Here is a 25566-nt window from a genome sequence, read left to right on the forward strand (position 1 = left end):
TCTGGCATGTTAATAGCTTTATTGCATTATCACAGCCCTGCCGCCATCTCTGCTGGACATAACTCAATTTTTCCAGCTTAGAGCAAATTCACATGATTCAAGTTTTATGTATTTTGCTGTGACAGCACATGATATCTTTCCATCTCGTTTTGTGGATTCACGGTCCCCGCCCTCTCAAAACACTGGCATGTTAAGAGTTGAATGACAGTTGCTATTGTAATTATGAGAAATGCATGCTACTTTGAGAACTCTTCTCCAACTCAGACATGATTATAAAATAAAACAGCAAAAGAGTCCCTCCTTGGCTGCCAAATTAGTAAGCCAGTAATTGAATTTCATTTTCCATAAAGAACAACGAGCTGTGCTTTATGGGGATTTCCATCCCGGTTTAAACGCCACCTCCTACCAATCAGCTGGCTTGGCTCTAACTCCCCCATCCATAATCCAACATCCAACAATCCAACACTGTAACAGTCAGCATGTTTAAAGTAGTTTCATGGGTCACTGATTACTGGCTAAAGAGAAATCAGAACAGCCCTTTCTTCAGAGGTTAAATAGGTAAAACTGTTTGACATTTCACAGCACAAGCCGGCCTTATCAAGAGGCACTGCCATCAGCCCAGCGCCTTGATTATAATGGCGGCTGCCATTTATCTGCAGCTGAGTGGAAAGTCAGTGTGAGGAGGATGAAGTCACTTCAGCCTCATTCAACAGCATCACTGTTTGACCTGTCATCATTAGGCTTAGTCATCACTCATCACCCACACGCTGCCACTCACGCTTCAATGACCTGAAGAGATCCAAGAATATGTGAACGTGCACGCCGCCAGGCTAAGTGCGGTGGTACAGTCTCCTGTCTGTTTGTTTAAACCTGTCTGTCGCCACCTCGGGTCGAGACACATAAACAGGTGACGCACTACAACCGCTCTCTCGCTGCGAGATGCAAAGGTGACGCTGAGAGCTTAAGATTTTTTCTTTCTTTCTTTTTTTTTTACAACACAGACAGCCGGTTAAGTCGTGTGTCTTACTGTTTACCACACAGTCATCCACTTGTTAAAAGGGTGAGTGGGTAAAGTCGTAGGTGGGGTTGGATAAGGAAGGGGCGTCCAAAAGGAGACCGAGGAGGAGGGCACTGGGAAAAGCCAGACAAAGGCAGCAAGAGAATGAAACAAGGGAGGGCTCAAACAACATGGAGCAACTCCTTTCATGTGTCCCCTTGATGTAGGCTGGTAACAGCTGTTTTGGCGTGTCGATGACTGATGGCTGTTTCCTGTTGTGGATATTTTAAGGCGACAGCTTTTCTGTTAAAGAGTTTTCTCAGCATGCCCAGGTCCTGCTGGCCCTTGGGGCATTTCCATGCCTTTTCCATGGTTGTATCAAAGCAGTGGGTTTGGCTGGAACAGCAGCCAAACAAACCACCCCCTGCTCCCCAGGATGGGGGCCGATAGGGGCTGAGGAGGAGCGGACCCCACATGCCCCTGTGATCCTGTGATTTATAAAGCCGCTGAGGCCTGTAATGGACGCTATAGCTCTGTGGTGGGGTCTAATTCATTCCTGTGTTGAAAAGCTGCCTTTGCTTGACTCCAGAGTAAATATATAATGCTGACATTAGGCAGCTGAATTCTTCAAACCTGGCTCAAGCAAATCCTCATCTGCTCGTTTGTCTTTGCTCCATGTTTGGAAGTGCTGAGGAGTTTTGTGGCGCACGCGGGGATTAGCCTCGTGTAGACGCTGTGTGATTGTTTAATGAGGAGATGACATTGATGTGCACACATTTGAGTCTTTTTTGTTTCCCCAACACTTCTACACGTTGTCACTGGTGTCAGCCAGACTTTGACAAGATCTGGCTGGGTCCCTCAGCAAACATTTTCTACCCTTACAAAGATCTTGACATTAAATTTCCAATGTTTGAACATTTATTTCAAAGTCAAAATTGTGAAGGTTTTAGAGTCCAAGATGTTACCTTATTATGTCCATCAAGCACATTCAAGTATTTTCTGTGCTTTCTCGCAACAAAGAGTTTTTGTATATTAGTCTGTTTTATTTTTTTTATTTATTTTATTAGACTGGAACAAAACAAACCTAGGTGGAAAAAAAAGATAATCTAGAAAATATGACCAATAACATGCAAAATTTACATCTTAGCCATATAACCAATATGGACTATATATATATAGTCTATATGGAAAAGGCAACTTCTGCATCTGCAAAGTGAAGCCAGTTCAGATTTGCTTTAAACCTGCGTTCTTGCTAATGGGCAGCAGGGTAGTAAAAAAAAAGTCTGACTGCATGGACACAACTGTTGTGTATTTATGACTCGCTAAACATGCCATGTCCAGAGGACTGACCAGGCTCGATCCGTGAAATCAGTCGATTCGATTCTTATCAGTTCTTGTCGATTGTCTTTGGGTTCTCATTGGCTCCGTTTTGAGAATCACCACCATCACAAAGCAGCAACAAAAAACGCAATTTGTTGTACTACTCGTTACATTATTTTCATGTTACTCCGTAAAAAGCTGAAACACACTGTCTCATAATCACTATTTTACAATATAAACATCCCCACACACCAACACAAATCCCTAACGAGGACACACATCTTTCTCTTAACAGTGATCGCTGCAGTGGATCTTCTTTAGAAGCATAAACAGGTAGAAAGGGAGGCTGCAGCCTGACTGCTCATCTGCTTGTTACCTGTTGAAGTTCAGGGTCTGACTGCATTCACTCAGCTTTCACCTTGGGTTCTTGGCTAGCTTAGCTGTAGCATGCATAAATGTGCATATCCGCGCTCTTGACTGCATCTCTGTTTTCCTCCTCTAAAATCAGCTGATTGTGGCGCGATTGCACGAACCGATAACCGGGATCGACAGGCAGGCGGACTCACAGTTTCAAGGAATCGGACTACTGGGAGCCAGTTTGCTACGAGAACCAGTTCTTGGTTCCCATTCCTAATTGCTAGTGGTACATGAATGACTCTACCTTGATAAGAAGCAAAACAAACAAACACGCTTTTGCAATTTTCCCACTGGAACGTTTTAACTCGGAAATGTCGTCACTCCCGAGTTCTGAGATCTGACTTGTGAGTCATGTGGAACGTGGTATTACCACACACATTGCTAACGTGCTTAGATTGTAATTAAAGTTCACAGTCACATACGAAGAGGATCACCATTTATAGATACATATAAACAAATTGACCATGTTTAAAAAATGGTGTCCCATAATAAACGTCTAATTACTGAGCATGGAGCTGGCAACGTGCGGCTGCTGATAACAACAGATTAACAGTCAGATACACCACCAATTTAATGGTTAAACGGAAAAATATGGACACGTGCATTTGCTCTTTTCATAGCATAATATGATCCATATTTCCTGGTTTGTAAGACTAGAACACCGTAGGATGTGGAAACAACGTCCCCTCTGGCTGCCCGCCTCACAACCGTTGCAGTTTTTGGCGTCGGACCGCGACCGTTTTTGGCCTCGGCCATAACGTCGGCATCTGAAAGATATGTGCCGAGACTGTACAAAGAGGAGAGAGAAATGATAAAAGCGCCAAAGAGGCAGAGGAGGGAAAACGAGTGTAAATAACTCCTATTTAATTATCTGTGACTGACTTATGGGGTGTGTGGAATGGGAATAGAGGCCTGAGGCTGGGGCTCTGCTCAACCCCAAGTGTTTTCTCCAGCAGTAATAAAACCAAGGGGGAAAAAAAAAGTGGATTAAGACAGTTTCATGGGGTGTAGCAGACATGGCATTTAGACCGAAACACTTAAAAAGAGCCTCGCAGGCAACATTCCAGCCAGGACAGAATGTTGAAACAAGGATTTCCTTGAGCTGAAAGGTCCACAAACAATATCTACACAGTGTACTTAATGTGTTCACACTTCCTCGTTTATCTTTCTGTGGGTGCCTCTCCCTCTGTCTTTGACATACACACACTAATCCTTTCACAGTTGAATGTGCGTGCGCTCGAACGTGCAAATGTAACCCTGTGCGCGCAAACATAAACAGACAGTCCACACTGTACACGATAACATCTTAACAGTGTGTGTTTTTGTAGTGCCCGTACAGTGCCATCTATCTGACTGCCTACATAGAGAAGCAGTGTGTGTGTCAGAGAAAAAGCTGTGGTTGACAACCTTATCTTTCCGGTTTAGGAGGGAGATTGTCTCTCTTGTCAGCTCATCACGTCTCGCGAGCTAACGCTCTTATCCACTCTGCCTACCTGTCGTCTATCTGTCTGCATTATAATCACGCTGGGATAATAGGCTTCCCCCCTGCGTGTGCAGATTGGCGCTTTTATTTCCGAGTCCCGCTCCGTGCGGGGTTCCACCTCGTCGTGCTTGCTCCACCTGAAGCACATTCACAGGAAGGCCGCGCGGGGCCGCGCGACGCCCACGACCTCAAGTCGTCACTGCACGCTCGGAAAACAAAAGCAGCTATTGTCCTCCACACGCAGAAGTTATCAAGAGCACGAGGAGGAGGAGGGAAGGAAGGGCCTGCACTGCCAGACAGGGTCTGCCTCAAATCAGATCATCCTGCATTGTTGTGTGAAATTTCAGATGACATCAAAAGATGTTTTTCTTTTCTGCTGGTCTGATGAAGGAGGGTGATGGGGGGGTCATTTTGATGGAAGCACAATCAAGGTATTCACAAGCTGGAGCCGTGACAGGTCTGGTAAAAGGAACAACAACAGGCCGGGCAAAGAAAATCTCCCTAACACATTCCTCACGCTTGTTAAAGTCACTGGTGCTTCCTCTGCTCATGGTCAGAGTCACCGCCTCTGCGTCTTCATCATCCAGTCTTTGCTGAGAGGGAGCACGCACTCTGGATTCTGTCTTTCTTGAAGAAAAGCTCTGGCGTTTTATGACAGAATCGAAACCAGAGCAGAGTTTCACATAAAGAATCTCAAGCTGAGTTCCCCCCACCCCCCAAAAAAGCTGCTCAATCTAGCAGCTCGGTTATTTGAGAAAGTGACTCATTGGCATTTGTGACCTGATGAACAACAGAAGTTACAGCGGTACATGTCAGTCATCGCAACCTCCTCCGGGGCCAAGTCATGTCAGCTGCCAACAGCTTTGATGTGACAAGTGATGGTATCGCTCAATTAAAAGCCTATCAGTGTGAACAGTAAGTAAATCAACACCTTTCGAGCTTGGCACATCAAACAAGTCATTAAAGCAGCCCGCCCATGCCATTAATCTTTCTGCGAGATCTCGCCAAACCAGGGTCACTGCGGGAGCAGGAAAACTTGCAGCGTAAAGAGTGTTAAGTGCAGTCATTATGACAAAGTCAATTCTCAAGACTGTTTTTAGGCTCACTAAACAGAAAACTATCCTGCTTCAACCCAGTCTGACAGCAAAATGTGTCAGAGATAGGTTAGCCTACAGTGCTCAAACAAGTGTTCGTTGCCAGTGTTTCTTAAAACTGCAGTAATGGTGCCTTAAAAGCTGACTGAAAACTAAGATATCATAAAACGTTACCCCAGATCTAGTGGCAATAACATTACCTGAAAATTGATGCTAAGCAAGTCTAGAAATAAAAAATAAATAAACACAAATATACAATAGAAGTGAGTCCTGAATTCTAATATGGACACCACCACCTCCTAAATTATGACATTTTGTGAAATATAAAAGTACAAAGGCGAGAAAAACAAACAACCAAACCAGCAAAGGCATGTTGTAATTATAGAGCGTCTACTGAAAACAATATTTTGCACTGTGGAGCAATATAGCCTTCTGCACATTTTGCTGCGAGACCTGGTTGCCTGCTTTATTGAGTTTAACTACATGTGGTCGGGCACAAGTTGGGATTTACTTTTATTAATTCTCCATAAAGCATAAAACTGTAGTTTGAGAACAGGCAGTAATGGAAAACACATTCCAGACATAGACCTGGTGTGGTCAAAAATATTTTTCTCGGTTGGGTCCTTGTGGTGACAAAGCACTGCGCTTGTCCCCGGCAGTATTTCACCGGCTAGGATGAATACATGAAAGTGAAGCACTGCCATATATCAACCTCCACCGCCCCCTCCTCCTTCCCCAAAGTGCTCTATGTGAGCTGTGCAAAGTCACACGCAGCCGTTTGTTATGCGACTGTGCATTCTCATTTTCGAGCTCTGCGTTGAGGGCTACGGGCCAAGCTGACACTTATGAAATATTTCCCTTGCTGACCTTAGCTACTGCCTCAGCTGGGGAGATTAATCCTCTGTCGGCAGACACTGGGAACACACTGCAACTGCAGCACACACACACACACACTGACGGCATCTCGGTGACTAGGAAACACAGCAGTTGCAACAGCAGAGGCACACAACTCTGTTCTTGGTAGTAATAATTACAGCTTCTGTTGATTTATTTCAGCTACACCTGATAGCGTGCCAGTTGCAAGGGAGGTGTAAAGAGAGTTAGCTGGAATGCAATACAGGTTCTGAACCACAGTTATACAGCAAATATTGCACACGCCTCTAAATAAGCAAGATGCAGGCAGTGCAAGGATATAGAATCAACAACGAGTTTTTACTCTAGAAGCACTCCTATGCGATTTAATTTTCAGGGTATTTCCAATATGGTGGCCACAAAGCAAAACTCAGAGTGAAGGCAAGTAAGGGAAAACTGCTGGCTTCTAGTCAAGAGGCCAAAATGGTGAAGAGCAGGAATGACAGGGTTTTTAAGGAGAAGGAAAATTAGGATAAATATAGAAGGGAAGCAAAGAAAGGCTTGCTTAGAGACTGTACATAAAAGCTGGCTGTAGCTGCCATATGATTCAGTTCAATTCAGTTTTATTTTATTTATATAGCACCAGACCACAACAACACTTAACTCAAGGTACTTTATATTGTGAGGTTAAGTTACTAAAAGAATACAAGAAAACTTCAATATTCATACATGCCCCCCAATACACACACACATCGTGAGCTAGCACTTGGTGACAGTGGGAAAGAAAAACTCACTTTTAACAGGAAGAAACCTCCAGCAGAACCAGGCTCAGAGAGGGGCGGGGCCATCTGCCATGACCAATTGAAGGTGAGGGAAGAAGCTGTGGAAAAGCAATAGAGATTAATAATTTATAATGAGTTCTTTCCAAGTGAGCATCGGAAAGTTGGTCTTTCTAAGTTGAAGAGGCGTTCCACAAAAAATTTAGACTTACTTAGGAATGCACCACAAGGGAGGGTTCAGAGTCACCTCTGCTAAATGATGCTAAGAGGTCTTTATGAGTAGATGGGGCCATCACTGCCATCAACATCACTTAAGCGAAGTGATGTTGTGGTTGCCATCTTGGTGTGTTAAAACCAGATTATGTTAAATTGTGTTAAAACCGTATGTGTGTGACGCCTTAACGCTCAGTCACATCCTGGGCCATCTGACCTCAGGAAATCACATGAAAGGGTGGGGCCAGGTTTCACAATGAGCTCACCTGAGACCTTGGCTGATTGTGACCCACACCCATTTTCACACCTCGGCGCATGTGATTAGGTAGAGGATCATCAGGGGGTCCTTTTGTCCCTCCTTGGGGGGATACTCCCACGGGGTTTAAATCTGGGACTCTCCACCGTGTGACCCTAGAACTGAAGAAGCTTCTCGGATGAGAAGTCTTCAAGCAACGTAAAGAAGTCCAGACGCTTTTCTTTCCAAGCTCCTTAGACTGCCAACAGGGTAGTTTTTTCAACATATGCTAATACCCACAGATTGGCAAACAGCTAATATTGGTCCACACTGATCAAACTCTAGTAATGAAAACGCAAAATACAAGCAATTATTTATGATGTTTAAATTATGATGACCTTTCTTTGCTTCCATATTTCAACACTCTCACCCTGAGGCATAACAGCATTGTGGACTCCATCCACAGAACCTTTTTCTTCCCCCTGAAGGTTGATCAAGTCTCTGTCCAGCCCTGTCTTCTCCTAATGTGTAGCAGCAGATGACTTGGCTGAGTTTGGTCTTTTGTAAAAGGTTGTTTAGTTGACAGGAGAGAGAGCAAGCTGCTCTTGCAGTTCCTGCCAGAAGGTTGCACTACCGGTGTATCGTAAATTACTCAAGACAGTGAACAAGAACAGTGGGGGTGGAGAGCAGAGGGGGCAAATGGCAGAGGAAGGAAAGGGGGTGAAAGAGTAAGTGCAATTTTCTTTTTGGACCACGGTGATGAATGAGTCTCTGAACAAGGCAGAAAATACATCATATCACCTTTAATTGGTACACATTTCTGCAGCCGTAACTCAGTGTTTAAAAATAGACAGTGGAGAGTGAAATACGACATCATATATTCCGCCCAGTGACACTTTTACAAGCCCTCCCTGCAGTATAAAGGCATTGATTGCTATTTCAAAGCTCGACGTTAGAGTCAGTGAGTGCTGAGTATCTCCAGCTGCCAGTGACTTTAACGCATGAAGACCAAAATGTTTTGTGGTTTTCACATAGGCTTTTTTAATATGGAAAAACTGCCACAAGTCTTTACAAAACATTTCAATCACGAAAGATAAGTGTTTCAGAAGGATTAGGTGTTTTTCTATCCACTATGGGTGGTCATAATGTAGGAAAACAGTGACAAGTTGGGGGGAAAGGAAAAAAGGAAAATTCACAGCTCTCAAAGTGGCTGCTAAAATGATGTATTTAAAATCTATTTAGCAGTCGGATGACATTTTATTGGAGTTGTTAGTTAGCTTGATAGTAAAGATGTTTTTCCTGTCATGACTCCAGTGGGTGGTGGTGGGCTGACAGTGCTGGAAGGCTCATGTTTTATTAAAAAAAAGGTAACATAGGCTGTTACAGAGAAGTTACAAGATTGTGTATAAGAAAGATTGTAAGAGATGGATGTAGCCACTGTGACGTGTCCTAAAATTAGCATTCTGTCTGCTAGCATGTTGAGTTTTTTTGGAGCCAGTGACCGTATTTGGACAAGAAGGTGCTACTTCGTTTAACCCTAGCAAGTTTGACTAGCTAGCTTCATCAATAAACTCTGTAAATGTGACATACAGACACAGCTGCTCGCTAACTAAAGCTGCATAAGACTCATAAAACTTCTCTGAACAGAACTGTCTCATAAACATCTGCATCACACAGAAGGTCATATTAGTAGTAAGATAAATCCATTACATTGTTTCAAAAGGCGTCAACACCACAAATACAAACAGGAAACCGACTTTAGTTTTTGGACGATAGATGGTATAAAACACGGATGTTACATGTAGGTCAGAGAAATTAAGCCAATGCAGAGATGCTTTAAACTTGCTTTCTATCTGAAGGACACCAGATGGTAACGGGTGTGGTTGCCAAAGGACTTCCGGTCCTGCAGAAGTCTCTCAGAAACAACTTTCTGACTTGGCCATTGTAAACACATTCTCCTAAGTTTATTGGCTCCGTCACTTTTTTGAATCATTTTGTATAAAAATTAAGTCCGTTTTGTAAATCTCAGTCATATGATTTTTCAAAATGACGATTATCTGTAGTATAAAATGACAACCTTATTGGCTAATGTCATTAACCAATAAGCTTAAAGTTTTGTAATCAGATCTGTAATCTCATCTCCAGGATTCAAACCAGGACTTCATAAATCAATGGGTAGAGTCAGAGGAGAATGGTACATCTGTCAGTCACAGCAGTCACACCCATATCTTTAGGCCATAATGGTATCAGATGGGTGAGTCATTAGAAATTCCACTCACTGTAATTGTTGTCTTGCAATTCTTGTAACCAAAACTGTTCTTGTACCGAGTATGTTTTTGAATGCTGTAAGGTGCAGCATTTTAAAAGTGATGATTTCCTTAATTCTCAAGCCAGACTCTGGTGTCCTTTAGAGGAAGTGCAGTTTTTGGGACTTCTGCACTGGCATCATCTATTTAGACCATCACATAAAACATGACTGTAGCTTCTGTTTTGGAAAAATGAGGCCAGCATGAAAACAACTTAAAACTGCAGTCAATCTGAAGACCACTAGATGGTTTCCTATAGAGATCTAATGCTTTCTGACAAATGACCAAGGCCATAAACCTCAGTAGACAGTTTGTTGATGAATTTATGGCCTTGGTCATTTGTTTTGGGTCGTATCTTATAAAAACTTAAGTTTGCTTTGTAAAGATTAGTCATATTATATTTGAATGAAGTGTTTTCAATGGTGTGCTCGTAATTGACAAGCCATTAGCCAATGAGCAATGGGTTCACAGCCAATCTGATGGCAGAAATGCTCATCTAAAGCCTTTAAAAGAGGACGTCAGCAACTGATGGATGACGTCATTGTCCCTAAGTCCACATTTTGTGCTGTCTGTCATTTAGCCCTGGAGGTTGCTGCTTGATGCAAGTAATGTCACTAGCTTTCATTTGTATAAATTCATTATTATAAATTGTTAGTCTGCAATCATGCTCAAAAAGACAATGCCAGCATGCTTAAAAATTTAGCTGTTAGCATGCTAACAATTTATAATTAAGTCCACTAATTTTGATTTGTTGTTCAAATTCATCCTAAAGGGAGCATGAATGGACCAAAGGTAAGGACAGTCCATTCAGCATATGTTGAGACATATGCAAAAGGGCAAATTAGAGAAACAACCAAGTCAGTCATCCTCTGGAGACCATGCACGTCAATAAAATTCAGTTTAACAAGTTTAGACCTTTCACTCTAGGTTATCTTTCACTCTGATATGTTGTGTAGACAAGTTCAATAATATACAGACCAGCGTAGTGTGGATTGTTATCTGCTGCGTCAATGCGATTGGAAGCAAGAGCAAAAGAAATAAAGAAAGAGAGCCACTTATCTACTTCAGGAGTGCAAGAGAACAGGGTAGAGACATGGTTAGAGGGAGAGACTGCTGACTGGACTTATGGCTTTGGCAAATTTCAAGTTCTTCTCAGTGAGCAGTTCCCAGCTGTAAATTTACTGTGTTTGTTCGAGCTGCTATTAAAACCAAATCCATGGCCAAATCCAAGGTCATTTATTTCAGCAGGCCAGCAGGGAGGAATTTTCCCCCCTGACAAACCGCCTATCCATCAATAATGGAGAAAATGGCAGGCAGGAGAAAATTAAAGTGCGTACATGTATATTTTATCACCCTGTCCTTGCCTGTGATTTATGGTTATGCTTCCATGAAAGTAATGTAGTGTAATTTTACATGATAACATACAAACTGAGTGAAACAGGAGGCAGAGGCAAACACTACGGGAAGCTTAAAGGTTTTGATGAAAGTTACGGTCACGTGAATCCGACCTATCTTACATTCCAAGGTGATTTTGTTACCTCACACCACCATATTGTGCATGTATATATTTTTGTATACAGTATATAAACGGTATAGATGTTTGCATATGAGCAGAACATTTCATGAAAAGTAATATGACTTTGAGCGACTCATTTTCATCAGTAATCATGACCTTATAAGGTACTTTATGAGAGTCTGTGCTCATTTTCAGTTGACCTCATCCTATAACACAGATGTGAAAGTGTGAGCGCGTGCTCATGCACACACCTGGAGAGCCGGCAGCGGCAATTTCATCACTGCTTATTACACAAAACATAATGAGAAACACAGACCTCTCCCCTCCACTCTCTCTCTTACACACACACACACACACACACACACACACACACACACACACACACTGATTTCTCTGGAAATAATTTAAGGTACTTTTTAAAAACATTCTTTTATCCACCAGAGATAATGCTTTATAAACACATTATGTTTCTTATTTTGTTGCTGTGAGTTGGTGTGTTGTTATCTGTAGTGAGTACCAAGAATCTGCCCTTGAACAGGAGCAGCCAAGGTTAAAGCCTTGGAGTCAGCAAACACACTTTCTCAGTGTCCCTGAGCAAAGACACAGAAGCCCTCACGGCTCTGGGAAATGTCGTTATGGCAGATGACCTCTAACCACCTTCTTGGCTCAGAGGTGAAACAAAGAGAAAGGTTGATTGACGAGGTTTAAAGTTTTCTTTTAATACTTTATTTTTTAAAAATATATTTTAAAAAATGATACTTTATATAAAAAATAATTTTATAATCATGCAAAAACAAATTCAATAACTTGAACCACCTTTAGCACTAATAACTTTAAATAATTGTTCCCTGCATGACTTCATCAGTCTCCTACAACGTTGTGGAGGCCCAGTCGTCTTTACAGTGTTGCTTAAATTCAATAAAGTTTGTGGGCATTTTTTAAGGCCCTGCCGCAGATTGAGGTCGACATTTTGACTGGGCCATTGAGACGCCTTGATTCTTTGCTAGTATGCCTGTGACCTCTATCCTCTTGTATGACCCCAGCTATGGTTAAGCTTTACATGTTGGATTTATCACCTCATGTTTGACTCTAGAATACTTTGGTATAGGGGTTCATGATCGACACAATGGTGCAAGGTGCCTGTATCCTGTAGTTGCAAAACAAGCCCAAATGATCACCCCTCCACCACCGTGCTTGACAGTTGCTATGAGGTGTTTGTGCTGGTATACTGTACATGGTTTTAACATGGCACTATGCGTTATGGCCAAACATCACCACTTTGGTCTTGTCTGTCCAAAGGACATTGTGGTTTGGTTTATATGCAACTTTGCAAAATTAAGTCATGCTCTTGTGCTCTGGCAACCCTTCCAAACAAGCTGTACTTGTTCAGTCTTTTTCTAATTGTACGTTTAGGAATTTTAACAGTGAACATGCTAACTGAGGTATGCAGAATCTAAGATCTAGCTCTTCGGTTTGCTGCAGTTTCTCAGAGCGTTACATAGTGTGACCTTGGAATGAATTTCCTGGGATGTTGACTTCTCTGAATATTGTGTCATAGTGTTAACACACACCTGAGTCCTGTGAAAACTTTCCTCATTACATGAAAATATTTTACATGATTAGATCTAATTTTGACTTCCTCAGCATTTGTTTGACATACTGTGAATTTTTTCCCTATAATAAGATGCATGGGCAGAGCCAAGGTGCGGTTCTTACTTCTTGGCCGCCTCACACTGAGCCGACCTTTTTAATGGTAATTATCTGATGAGCTTTATCAATAATAGCACAGGATTAAGTTTAAATAATGGCGAGCTGAATTTTTAAAGAAGCTTATTCTATGTGCATCCTCATGGTGTACATTCACATGGCAGTCATACCTGAATCAGTAAATGCTGAGATTGAATGATAAAAAAGACAGTTTGGCCACAGAGAAGATAAACAGGTAGGTAACAGTGTCTGCCTAGCCACCCCTGTAAAATTTTCTTGCACCGCCACTGATAAGATATATTCCTGTATCAATGCAACCCCAGACAGTCTTCTCAGATTCACAAGCGCAACAATGATCTTGTTTCTGCGAAGTGGGAGGAGCCACAGTGTTGACAAATACTTTTAAATCTTTTTCCCCATTTGGAATTGAACTTTTATAACCACAGTATTGCAGAACACCAACTCACAGGACAAACCGCCTCTTGTGCAAGACTGGAAAATTTTCAGGACCCAAACCGGAACTGCCAGGTTCTGTTCCAGAAGGAAGAAAAGCTCGTTCAAAACGCACCTGACTTTGGTAACTATGCTAATAACCAGGACACAGCTTTGTAGCACTGACAACAAGAAAGTGGAGGAAAAAAAACCCAACATCAGACAATATCTTTTCTCAGAAAGGCTATATGAGAGACTTCTCTAGAGTTACTCAAGCTAGAGGAACAGGCTAGCCCGGACATATCTGTGTTGCATAGGAAGAGCAACAGAAGGGGTTGGACCTCAGTAAGCCATTGTTCTTTTAGACCAATTTAACCCTATTACTTGATCCTACTGCTACGATTTCACTACCATCATAGGACTAGATAACATGCAGGCAAAAGAAAGGCGTAGACCACATTTAATCTACATTTAACCCTATGTGGGCTACGTTTAGATTTTATCCCAGATGACACAAGTTTGGGCCGAATATGGGCAGTTTTTGGCACTTATAGCTCAGTCGTGGATGTGGCAAACACTGTATGGGCCAAATGGGGCAGAGATGTGATGAGGTGGGTATAAAAATGACTGGATGTGGCTCAAAAGTCCCAAGGTAAATTGGCACAGGTAACAGAAAGTGTTCTTTGGGTCAGAATTCAAGCAAAAATTTCAGAACACATCTGGCCCAGATATTTACCTATGGCTGAGTTGAGGTACCTCACACAAAGTCTTTGCTGTCAATCAAGGTCAAACGTGATAAACAGCACACTGAAACTGTTGATTACATTTGGGCCAAACCGTTAATGCTATCTGAAGTACATATATAGAATCAGCCCGTGTAGGCAGCTGGATATGCAGACAGATGAAAGACTGTGATGGTGGTGCTGTCACAAATGGAAAGTATAAATTTTAAAAGCATCATCACCATTGTATCAACTCATGTTAGACAATAGCACAAGTGATATGTATTTATTTAAAATTGCATTATTATTTGCCATAAATGGAGCTTCAGAAGAGCTACAGACTCCATTTATAGGCCTTGTTTTGACATAAAGTGACATGATCCCATAACATCCCATCTTTGGAATTATGTCTTCGTCCTGTAGCCTCAGCCTTTCTATCCCCCACCTCTGTCTCCGAGTCCAACACCCATCAGTCTATTAAAACCTATTCTGGACTCTCGCCACAGGCGAACCATTTAAGCTGAGGCTAAGGAGAATTATTGTTGTGTAAAATCCCGAAGCCTTTTTAGAAGATCAAAGTTCCTCAACATAAATCATGCTTCCCTGTAAATCCAACAGCGCACTCACTCTTTTTCTCTCTGCAGCACACACCCTCACGAACACACACGAGGTGCACGCACATACTGTACTTACACAATGCCAGACAGATCAAACAAAGGTGTACACAAATATCCCTCTAGCTGTGCTTGGGGAAAAAACAGACCTTAAGCTTATTATTTAATATGTCTATGATGTCGAGAATTTAGTGTATCAGAAAAGCACAAAAAATGCCACGAGGTGATCTCTTTTCATCATTTGTGCTTTACATATTATGCAACCTTTCGCTTTGCTCCTTGTAATACCAATCCCATCAACTTTGCTTCCAACCTCTTGTGCTTTTTCATTTCTCTGCCCGCGCCTCCACTTTGCCTCTCTTTCTCTTCCTTTATTGTTTTGTGGTTTCTTGACATGCCCTCCATCTCCGAGGACATCATCTGTATCTGTGTAAGAAGGATGGAAGTGGATTGGCTGAAAGGAAGTGATTTTGAAAAGAGATTTAGTGCCTGTTTGACCCTAAGGGGAAAGGATGGAAGCATTACACCCTGTGCAGGTGTATGAATGACTTCTCAGGCTCACCCTCCTTTATACTGACTGCTGGATAAAAGACTGGCAGGATTTACCTCTTCATCAGATGAGGATTTTAACATTGCAGGGTAAATGTTCTAAACAATGAGGAGCCATCGAGGCTCTCCACCGTCTTTATTCTCGGCCTTTCTTTCTGCTGGATCAGAGTCATCCCTCAGGCCAACCCATTATTGGAGGCAGAGCTTTCCGGAGTAAATCATCTGGTTAATTCCTCACTTTACTTTCTCACCGCACGTATTTGTTATCATCGTCACTTTGAAGGCGTTGCTCTCTTCGATGAAGCAGCCAGGCTGACTTGTCGTGCCACTTGCAGTAAATCTGACAACAATAAATTACAGTTGCTTATGATCAGTTATTATGTAGGTATGCTACAAAACATCTTCCCCATTTTTAATAGAAATAATTGACTTGTAACAGGTAAATTATAGGGGCAGTTCACATGCTGTCACAGCTGTCATTGCCTGTTTGCGGTTGTTTGGCAGTTTTCACAGTAGCTTCTTTTGTGCTTTTGTCATGAATCACTTGAGCACCATCTTTTAGCAAGTCACTAAATCTTTTACTTAGACATATATTAATCTTACTTTTGTTAACATGAAAGAAAACTGCCAGTGGGCTGGAAAAAAAGACTGAAAGGCAGTTTAATCAGCTGAGGCCAAACTGAAACGAGACGTTGTTATTGCTCGTACATGTGAAGTTTGTGTTTGAGTCGTCAAAAGGAGAAAATTCTGACATAATTTAAATGTCTAGCAACCCTCATTTCTTTATATTTTGCTTCCAAGGAGCCAAACTTTGTTGTAATTTTCAAATGGCCTTGAGCAGGAGTTCCCTTTACGAAGCGCTTTCACTATTTTTCTTTGGACATTTGCTGTTTTTTCACTAATTTTCATCCAGTTGTTGCGCCTGACAGTTTTCAGAGGAATGTATGTTTTGTTTGTTAACCCATTTAACACAGACCTGTGAATCATTCATGCATAAAAAAGACACCTAACTCAAGGGATGAAGCAGTGTTGTGTTTACAAATTACAAACTTAGACGAGAATCATTTTTAAAACGTATCTTTAGTTACTTTGTTACTAACAGCCTGTCACAAAAGTAGTTTCATTGAATTTATGAAAAATTCCAAAGATAACACAGTTTGATGGTAATAAAATTGGATTTTTACAACAACAAGGTAGATTCTGCGTAAAATATCTCAGCATGTTAAGTTTGTCCTTGAAAAATCTGAGGAAGGTGGACAAAAGAAGAAGTAGCAGGCCTACAAACAGTGTCTGTAAGTCATGTCCTTAAGAAATAGGGGGGAAAAATCCCAAAAAAGACCTGACATAGGACTTGACAGATACTGGCACTTCAGTCAGTCTATCTGGGGCTGGATTTCAGCCGGTGCTGTTGAGGAGCTTGTCAAAATTGATGGAATAATGGACTCAGAGAAGTACCATCTGATTTGAATCAACCATGCAATACCATCTGGAAAGTGTCTGACTGGCTTCATTTTTCAGCATGACAATGATCACAAACACACTGCCAATGCAGTAAAAGCATACCTGGATAGAAAAACACACAGAGGAACAAAATCAGTCATGGACTGGCCTCCCCAGAGCCCAGGCCTCAACATTACTGAAGCAGCATGGGATCATCTTGACAGAGAAAAGAACAAAACACAGAAACATCCAAAGAAGAGCTTCGAATGTCTTGGAAGAACTGCTCCTGAAAATACAAGAACTCTTGCCTAAGAGAGTTCAGGCTGTGCTGATGAATAAAGGTGGTCATACCAAATGTTGACTTTCAAGCTCATAAGAACTCCTATTTATCATTTTCCTAACAATTGTTAAGACTTTTCCATCAGACTGTGTATTTGCAGGGGTCAAGACAATGAAGCAGGAATAAATGTAGAAGACTAGAAGACCAAACATCAGATAAACACATGCAAGTGTTTCTCCTTCTTTCTATATAAAAAAAACACAAAAGAAATATTATTCGGATTTATCTGGATCTGTGAAGGCGAGCATCCTCCATCCTTCTGTGTGATCCGCCACGGCGTGTGTTGGCTGGCAGATTGTATCAGCAAACACGGCAGCTGTACGTACACTACATGCTGCGAGACAAAATAAGAAGAAGAGGGTTTAGTGATAAAACTGTGAAGGATTATCTGTCATTTGGCAGGCCCGTGGTGATTTGCTATCAAAACGGATTTCGCGGGGTTAAAAAAAAATGCAATGACAGGAATGGAAAGATGATGGAAAAAGGATGGAGAGAAAAAGAAGGAGTGGAGGGCGTGGGTGCTGAAGATAGAAGAAAGGGGTGGGGGGATGGGGGGGACTTGTCATGCAGGGAGGATTTTGTTTTCTGTTTAATTTCTTGCCCCATTCCCTCCCTTGCAGACACCCCTTCCATCCAATGAGCTGAGTGTCAGTCACAGTTTGAACTTGCCAAGCAAACACAGCAGAATGATTGGAGCTGTCAGTCAAAGCAATGTGCCGTTTGTCACTGGAGCAACTGGGAGGAAGACAGAGGTAGGAGCAAAGAAGAGGAAGTCGTAACCATGGGGAATACTTTTGATATTCAACTTTCGCATCTAAAATTGCCAACAATAACTTTGAAGGTGGCAAAATAGATGCGCGGCTGCACAAGCCTTCCCGATACCGAAGCATCACACGTATGATCTAAAGAGCTGCAGCTCGGCTTTAGCCTGTGTTTCTCTGCCTCTGAGAAATATGGGCAGAAGAAAAAATGCCCTTGATGTTGACTTTCTGTAAGCAGTAAGCATGCACAGTTTGTTTTCTGTCAATGTTTTGATGCATGCAAGCGAATCGTGAACCTTTTGGAACAACTGAACCCCCACTATAAACAACCAAAAGACTGTGTTGACAGTGGTACAATTTCATTTCGGATGGCAAGGTTGAAATAGAAATGTGGACACTGATATACTTTAAAAATAAAAAAAATACAAGAAAACCAAATAAAACAGATTTATACACCACTTTATATTTAATCATGAGTTATTATTAATCTGCGGGTCTCTTCCACAGCATCTTTTGTCTTGTCTCGCTCCCCTCACCCCCAACCGTTGCGCAGATAGCTGCTCCTCCATGAGTCTGGTTGTGTAGGAGGTTTCTTCCTATTAAAAGGGAGTTTTTCCTTCCCACTGTCGCCAAGTGCTTGGCCATGTGGGGGTCGTCTGATTTTTGTGATTTGTCTGTATTCTTGGAAGGGCTTTACCTTACAACATAAAGCACCTTGAGGCAACTGTTGTTGTGATTTGGTGCTGTATAAATAAAATTGAACTGAACTGAAATTTTCCTAGTAGCATGTGACCAGCTCTCTCCAACCCTTTCCCAGCACACCCACTCCAGCCAGACGCCCCTATTGTAAACTTGTCACCCTCCTGACAAGCTAATATCCTTTTTTTCCTTTGAGGAGAGTGGCTGTCCCTCTATGTTTCAAAAGGAGGTGTGAGATGAGGCACCTTTGTTTGTCAAGCATCTCTTAAGCCAAGCTCAGCACCAAAGGTTACTGAGTGCTGAGCTTGATTTTATGGAACTCAGCATGCTGCCTATTCAACAAGACTGTCATAGAGAGCCAAGACTGTGAGTCAGGAGTCCTCCCCTCATAAACCATGGGAAGGAGGGGGCTAATGTCGATTAGCAATGTCTCCACACTGAAGTGGCTCAATGTGCAGATGACATTTATGCATAGAAACTGCCCCATATATCCACTATTCTAATCAACACCAAAACTAAAGTAGACATAATCACAACTTGAAAACGAGAGAGATGTGACCAAACAGTTTCAGGCATGTCACTGTACAAAATTAAAGCCCATGGGTTAGATGCACTAAACGGGACAATGTGAAGTTTTTTTCTAGGTGAATGCTAAGCTAGTGCTGTTCATTAGAAGATGCGAGAAAGGTCTCGCCTGTCACACGTTATTTTGATTGTGGATCGTGTCTAAACAGGGTAAAGTATGAGTGCAATACCCGTATATCGGTCATAAGTGTGGTTAGTTTTACGGGTGATTTACAAAACTTGCATTAAATATTGGCGCGATTAGCAGTAAATTGTGTGTCAGTTTGCATGCTTGATTTAAATATGCTCCTCCCTATATTTTGTACCTTGAGAAAGGATTTCTAAAAGTACATATGCAACAGGATCAGTTACCTCCTACAAACAAAAATGTTACTGCACTCTCTTTGCAAATACCAACAGCACTAATTTTCTTTGCCAAAACCCAGTTTGTCCAGGCGCAACGCCTTAACCACTGATGCACGCTCTGTTCTGTGAACTGGCGATGTTGCTTGCCTTATCTTTTGGCCCGTCATGAGGGATGTTCCAGGTGGCAAATATTTTAGTTGACTCAGTGAGGGAGAAAAATGTCTAATCTAATTAAATATTTGAAATCATAGCCAACGATAACATTGGAAATACTAATAAACTGAAACGAGTGCCACATTGTGCGGTGCATTATGAATCATGCACATTGTTTTAAAATTTATGATAACTAGTTCAATAACAGTTTAAATCTAAAATAACAAAACAATAAATCCATCCATGTTCTTCCGCTTATCTGAAGTCAGGTCAAAGGGGGCAGCAGCTGAAGCAGGAAAGCCAAAACCTACCTCTCGTCACCTCCTCCATCTTATCCAGAGAAACATAAAGGCATTCCCAGGTCAGCCAAGAGACGTAATCTCTCCAGCATGTCCTGGGTCTCCTCCGGGACCTTCTCCCGATAGGACATGGCTGGCCGAAGCGCCTTACCCACAAGGCGACCGCCTCAGCTGGCTCCTTTCGATTTGGAGGAGTTCTACTCTGAGCTCCTCCCAATTGGCTAAACTCATCACCCTATCGCTACGAGAGAACCCATCCATCTGTTGGAGGAAGTTCATGTCCACCGCTTGTATCCGTGATCTTATTGAAATAGTTTCAACAAAAAGATCAGGCCTAGATTCAGAGATTTATGGAGTTTCTCAACAATGATGCTCCACCCAGTGACATGTGGAGCATCACTGTGAGCTTGGTAATTGTCACCTTGCCATGACATTTAGAACACCATAATTTACCAGAGTTGGGCATTAAATGTTAACAGTTAGATTAACCGACTAGTACATCTGATACCGACTAATGACAGTTAGTCGTGTAGACAGGTTGTTGGGCACATCCCTACTTGCCACGTTTGCACATGGAAGGGTGAGGAGGTTTCAGCACAGAGTCAAATATAAATTACTGCAGATGGAATAACAATCCTATTTTGACTTAAGTGCTCCTGACAGAAAGTCTTTTTTGGGGGGTAATCCAATCCTAAAACAATGCACACTAGCTTTTAAATATATATGCATGCTTCTTGCTATGACAGGAATTTCCCAGTTCATATACCAAAGTCATCTGCAGTGAAAATGGTGTGCGTACTTTTCTCTCTTACAGGATGACCAATGTGCTAATTCGCTGGTTTCAGTGACATGAGTGTGAAGCTTGCACTTTGTGACATGTGCTGTAACGTGTCTGACAGTCACCCAGTACTAACTTAAATAACTCATGATCAGAGCACATCCAGTTCATGCAAAGAAGGGCCAGACCCCCAACTCAACTTCATGAACCCTTTTCCTCGTGAAGATTTTTTTTATTTTTTAATTCAGGATTGTGTAGCAGGTGTGGTACATCTGTGATAGTGTGTTTCCATGTCAGGAAAACAGTTGTTTATATTCTCAGACAGGTTCAATTTGACTGACGTATCAGTTCAAACGTGGAGTCTTCACCTCTTAATGGGTATTATTTACAAGCTGCAGTCATATCACTCTTTGATGCTCCTTTAACTGTCCAAAAGAAAGACGTGTCACTGAGAATCATATTGAAATACAACCCAAGTCGGAGTACAGGCAAGAGAACAAAGGTTAAACCAGCTGTAAAGCATATGTTTCTGAATGAGGAATTTTAACTGGTTTTATTTATCTTGTGTGTGTGTGCGTGTAACGCCAAATTTCCTACTTTATTAAACACAATAAGACTGAGCAGGCATTGTTACAAGGCAGTCAAAGGAAAAGGTCAGAATCACAAGTGACAGCTAAACCACAGGCACTGGATTTAACCCTAGCCAAAAGGCCTCCCGGATTACAGAAGACTGTTAATAGCGTTAGCAAGGGCCTAGGACGAAGAGCTAAAATGTAGCTTTTAGTAGCTTGAAATCCAAAATTTAGGATCAAGTATCAAAAGCAGGTTCACAGGCTGTCACAGTGGAGCTATAGAGTATATCTAAGTATCGGCCATGAGCATCCCCTGCCAGTATGAATGCAGCTGAAGCCTACCTGAAAGATTTTTGACTTCTGACAAAACATCAGAATAATTCCTCGGATTTCTGCCTTTACAAGAACAGATTAAGCTTTGAGCTGCCCCGACTCCACAAAAATAAAGACAGAGAAGACGGGAAGATGACGGGTGGGGGGTAGAAAAGGTGTAATTAATGTTTCACAAACTCAGCGCCTTCCCTCAAGGCAAACTCTCTTCTCATCAGTTCTCACTTTCACAAAATTAAATGATACTCCTGTTGTCTTTCTCTTTGCTCCTGCCCTTCTGTCACTCGGGTGTCTTTGTAGGAACTTTGAGGAATTAGGATTGTGAGGGCTGGCTGCTGGTTATGGCTGCGGGCAGGGCTCCTCAGGTTTCACTCAGGGCCGCGTGTCTGCCCGAGGCGACAGGAAGATGTCAGCGTGTGTCAACCTCTGTCTGTCATCTAAGCCCCGTCAGCAGCGACTGCCGGCGCTCCATCACGGCTCTGTCGCTCCGAGTTTCCTCACGGCTTATGATCTGAGACACCCAGACGGCGCAACTGGCTTCGCGGCACCAAGCTCGCCACCTCATTCTTCCTCGGCCTCCTTTTTCCTTCGCTGCTGATACTTAATGTGACACAACAAACACAAGGTCAAGGTGTCTGTCATGTTTCACCGTGAGGGTCTGAGTGTAAATGCATTGCAGTTGTTGCCAGTGCATGAAAGCCGGGCGTGTCACCTTGCCTGTGTGCGAGTGCGCGAGCGCAAGTCAGGTTGTTTTGAGTGACAGTGTGAGTGAGGTGCAGCCAGGCGGCGGCTCTTTGTAAGAGTGCACCTTCCTCCTCTTCCCATAAGTCCCTCCCGGCAACAAACTGTCACGGCTGACAGCCCTCACAAAAGAAGGAAAGGAAAGGGAGGCAGGGGGTACGGGGATTAAAAAAAAAGTTTAAGAGATGAAATTAAAGCAAAGAAGGGAACCTGACAGCACCTTGAGAAGAGGCATTGTCTGTGAGGGGAAATATATCTGTGCGAGCGGGCTTTGATCAGTGGAGGATGAGAGCAGGGAGAGCTTGTAAAGCTGGATCCCGAAGCCCACTGAAAAGAGTGGCGAGAAGAAGATGAAAATCAGCCTCACGGTTACTTCAGCTGCGGCTCAGAGCAGAAGCAGTTTTCTCATTAACAAGAACATCACGGACTTGGTTCTCTCTCGGCCCGTCCTGGTTCGCTTTTCTCCACTGGGTTCCCTTCCTCCAGTTGTCTGAGACGCTGGAAAATACACCGAGTTGAAGAGACAAAATTTAGCAAACCTTTGGTAAGAAGTGTTTTCCCAAGAACAAAACAACTGTTTGAAGGGTGGCGCAGGAGGAGGAGGAGGAGATGAGGTGAAAGAGAGGAAGTTTTAAAGCTTTGAAACACATGAAGGAGAACACAGAGAATGAGGAGCCGGAGGGAGGAAAGGGGAAGAGGAGGTGGTGGTGGAAGGAAATAATCACCTTTATTTTGTGATTCATTGTCGGGGGTGGCGGGGGGTGTAGCGGCTCGGCTTTCTCATATGACGAGGGAGAAGGGGGGAAGTGGCAAGGAGCGCTGCTCCAGTGCCCTCTCAATGCTATGGAAGCACTTTGATAGACAAAGCAGCGTGCTGAGGGGGAACCTCCTGCTGGCATGATCTGAGGAGGCTGTTTAAAGAAGAGCTTGTCTGATCTAAAGCTCTGCTCACCCTCTTGTATGGAAAACACTTGGCCTTTGATGTCTCTCTCCCTTTCTCTCTCTATAAATTCCTTTTCAGTCTTTCCTTTTATACACCAAAATTAATGCATGTGTTGTTTTTATTTTTTTGAACATGGGCAGACCTGCTCTAATCACGACCAGTAGAGAAGAGTTTGTAGTAGTTTTTGTGATATTCAACTTCATGTGACTATTTTTGGCAGGATGGCCACAGAGGTGGGCGGCTCCACTCGGCGGGACTGGAAACGAGCGGCTAGCTGCCGTGCACGCTTATAAGACGTGTGTCAAAGCCTCCATGTGAGACACTTTAGTCTGGCAGACTAGCAATGTTTCGCTCAGGGCAAGCTTCATTTTTACAAGAACTAGTCTGTCACTTCACTCCATGCATCGATTTATTTATTGCTGATATTGGTCCTGTTTTTTTTCGATTTCTGAGCTGGGAGTGACTCAAGCCTTGATTATCCTGCTATGGATATAACATGACATGACAACCGAGTAGCCATTTCACCTTGATTGTACTTTTTCTGCATCTGCAAGTCCACTGCAAGTCACGAAAATTTCGTCATCAGAAAGTGAGCACGGGGGTCTGTGCATACGGCCACGTGGGCTCGTCCAGAAATTTACATTACAATGCATCAAGTACACATACTTCCCAGGTGGCAGACTTCAAAGTAGTTCAACAGGAATGACCACTCGTCTGTCAGGTCTCCAGCTGTCTGTGTCCACAATGAAGTATAAAGGCCCCATTACCACAGTCCAGTCACAATTTATACCAGCACTGGGGGCATGGGTACTCACTGCAGTACTCTCCTGAACATTGGTGTCGCCACTCAGACCAAACATCTGCATCATCGCTGGTTTAAGAGTAGACAAAATTGAAACCGGAAGCAATGAAATTTGCAAGTTTTCTCGAGATAGTCTCATCTTTTCTAGCCATTCCAGCAGCTCCCTGTGTGTAATCAGGGAATTGCTGAGCTTCTGTACTGATATGTCTTTGGATTGCACACAAGCACAAGGTTAGCAGGATTAGAAAAACCGAGAGAAACAGCAGCAAAGACCAGCTTGCACCAGTGGATGTGACGTCACGTTTGGAGTTACGGAGACAATGGTGAGTATAACGGGCCCATAAAGGTGCCAGTATACCCTCCGCATTGGTCACTTTGCAAGCTGCCGCAAATTCATCACACAGGAATTTTTTTATGTGCACTGTTAGGGCACAGAAAGTCACTGTAGTACTTTAATGAGCAGTAAACTGAGACACTGAGACAATACTGCAATATCAGCTTTGATATAGGAAGGGCAAACAGTTTTTCACTGTTTAGAAATAAAAACATTAACTTTAACTCAAACCTGTAAAAATCTAAAAAAACAGTAACATATCCACTGTCTCAACTTCTACTGAAAACTGACATAATCAGATTTGTTGTATTTTAATGTGTTTTTAAAATGAACTCGGAAAAATCCCCGTTATAAAAAACACTTGTGTGTGTGTGGACGTACCCTAAAGTCATTACTGGCTCATGTGACTTTTTGAGGATTTTTCAGCTCACTGCTTAGCACCATTTATGCAGGCAGGAAATTAATGAATTGATGATAAAATTCAAATTTTACATGAGAGAATTTATACAAACTGTGTCCTGCCCAAAAAAGTCGCTTTACCCTTTTACTCCTTTGGTCAGTTGGTGCATGTTTTTTAGGGTTGCAGTAATTTTTGCAGTCTCAAGTCCAGGATCCACTACCAGTAGGGTGCATGGCATCACTCTGGAAAACAGGCAAGCCACAGAGTCTGGAGATACTAAATACTTGTAACTACTGTAAAGCCATTTTATCCCAGGAATGAATGTATTGTGCCGTTTTCTACTGAAGACAAAAGCCAGTGTTAGTGGGTTTTTTTGGTCAAGTGTAAAGAAAAAAAAGGCTTTATTTTCTCTGTGGTTGACACAAATCACTATCTGCTCTGCATTATTTAGTTTGAACCTTAGGAGATGTAATATATCCTATGCTGAGTTTAAGGATAAGTGCACTGCATTTCTTTAAAATTCACCCACTGAAGATCAAATGTCTGTGTGTGAGTGTGGAGGGGAAACACTGACTGAGTCAAACGGGGCTTGCTTGTCAACAGGCGGTCTAATTTAATATGACACATTGAGCCTGCCAGTGCCAATAACTCTGCACAAGCAGCACATGTGTGCATATTTATTAGAGTCCATAACTTTTGCTCCCTTGTACAATATTAAACCTCTGCTCGTGCCAGGAACTGCTGAGTGTGTTCAGAAACCAGAGAACATGTTTTTTCAGTCCTTCGTCAGATACTGGAGTTTATATAC

Source organism: Oreochromis aureus, linkage group 12 (genome assembly GCF_013358895.1).
Source record: "Oreochromis aureus strain Israel breed Guangdong linkage group 12, ZZ_aureus, whole genome shotgun sequence".
NCBI lineage: Eukaryota > Metazoa > Chordata > Actinopteri > Cichliformes > Cichlidae > Oreochromis > Oreochromis aureus.